General features: G+C 37.5%; 1 pseudogene; it reads left to right on the top strand.

Annotated features, from left to right (window-relative positions):
- The first annotated feature begins 235 nt into the window (after positions 1-235).
- On the top strand, positions 236-664 carry LOC149239365 (glucan endo-1,3-beta-glucosidase, acidic isoform pseudogene; annotated as a pseudogene).
- The last annotated feature ends 1,300 nt before the right edge of the window (positions 665-1,964 follow it).

The raw sequence follows: 1,964 nt of genomic DNA, 5'->3' as shown, positions 1-1,964 counted from the left end.
TCAGACCTTTAACACCATCGAAATCTAGTAGCTTGTCCCTCTTCCTGCTCGCACCCTATGCAAAAAAATCCTTTAGAAAAAACCCCAAAAACCCAACAACAAAACCCTCATATACTCCACGAACCCTTGACCAATATCTGCAACAAAATACAAACCTCAAAAACCAAGCTTATTGCCTTCTCAGGGTGCTTTCAGAGATGACTTGAAGGATTCCATGAGTTATATGCTCAAATTTATGTCAAATACCAGGGCTCCCTTCATGGAAAATGTGTATCCATACTTCAACTACTTCGACGACATAAGCATTTCTCTAGATTATTCATTGTTTAATTCCACGGCTCCAATGGTGCAAGACGTAGATCATTGTTACTGGAGCTTATTCAAAGACATGGTGGATTCTATTTTGTTTGCAATTGAAGCCTTCAAATATCCCAACATCGCACTCATTGTTACTGAAAGTGGATGGCCTTCTGCTGGTGATGAGATGGCCACAGTTGAGAATGCTCAGACTTACAACAATAATCTCATTCAGTATGTACTATCGAATGAAGGGACACCCAAGAGAACGAGAGTGGGAATGGAGACCTATATCTTCGCTCTTTTCAATGAAGACAACAAAGTGGGGTATGAGATGGAGCGTCACTTTGGGCTCTTCAATCAATAGATAGTTTGCAGATTTGAAAGAAAGCATTCACAATTGTTATTATTTAAAATAGAAAATTTTGGCTACATAAGGGGTTTTAGGGACATTGCATAAAACAAATACTTCAATTTTTATGTAATGGAGACTTTGCAACACTTTCTCTACATATATAATAGAATAGAAACTAGGAAGAACCGAGAGGGGTGAAAATCAAGGAAGAATGAGACAAGAGGCTTTCTGTCAATCCATTCTTTTCCTAAGCACTTGATTTAATCCAAGGTTATAGAGTTTTCATGCACTCCAGTAATGGTAGAGGTCAATCATCCCACTGTTTCATGTTGCCTACAAGAAATAATTGGTCTACCCAGCTAAAAATTGTTTGCCAAGGGATGCATGGCATGTGCTAGAACTAAAATTACTAAAGCAAAGCGGGAGAAGAAACATTATAGACATATTCACATGACCATGATATAACCTTTATTTACAGTCACAATGTGTCTATATGTACACAAAGAATAATTTTATTTCCATCCTAAATGCAGTAAATGTTCTATGTATACTAAATAATCAATTAGAAATATACAAGGGATTGCCAAATTCTTAGAGACTAGCAATAGCACCAGTCTCAGATGGTGAGGAGGGGCCAATTTTTCCATGCCAAAGAGAGGGAACCCGAGGATTCATCTATAGAATACTCTTCACAATAATTATAGAGAAAAATTCGAGCTTGGCTCCTTGCGTAATGAATTAAATTAGTAAATTTGAATCCCGCTGATTCCATCAAAATACACCACTGATCCCTTCCTTCTAGTCTCATTTTTCTTTCGACTCCCTCAAAAGCTACAATGCCCATTATTTCCTCTCTGAAGAAGGCTTCTCCATGTTCAGTCACTCTACACTATCCCTTGCCATGTTGGGCTCCATACATTCAAAAAATGCAGATAAATATTCTAAAGCATTTCCAAATCGAACTTGGAACTGGTAAGAATTTAAGTGAGCTTCATATTCCCCAATTGTTACGACTTTGGGGGATAGGACATGACCTAATTTGAGTATTTTCACTTGGGGTTCAATGGAATATCCTAAAAGATTATGTATTTCTAACATAAAATTTAATGCAATGCATTCATCTTGCTCAATTTTAAGGGTAGACGATTCCACCTAACTCATATGTTTTGACACTGGACATAACTCAAACTCTAGATCAAGCAATTTAGAAAACTTTGTGAGCCTCTTGTTGGTGGCTAGCAAAGAGGAAGTAGGGTTTTCACCTAGTGTTGGGGTAGGGATACCTACGATCTTTATTTTGTAGGTTTTTCTG

The sequence above is a fragment of the Pinus tabuliformis genome, chromosome 8 (genome assembly GCF_031772625.1).
Source record: "Pinus tabuliformis cultivar Carrire ecotype Pingquan chromosome 8, CPIR1, whole genome shotgun sequence".
Taxonomy (NCBI): Eukaryota; Viridiplantae; Streptophyta; class Pinopsida; order Pinales; family Pinaceae; genus Pinus; species Pinus tabuliformis.
The sequence above is the reverse complement of the archived record's forward strand: the minus strand, read 5'-3'. Positions and strand labels throughout refer to the sequence as shown.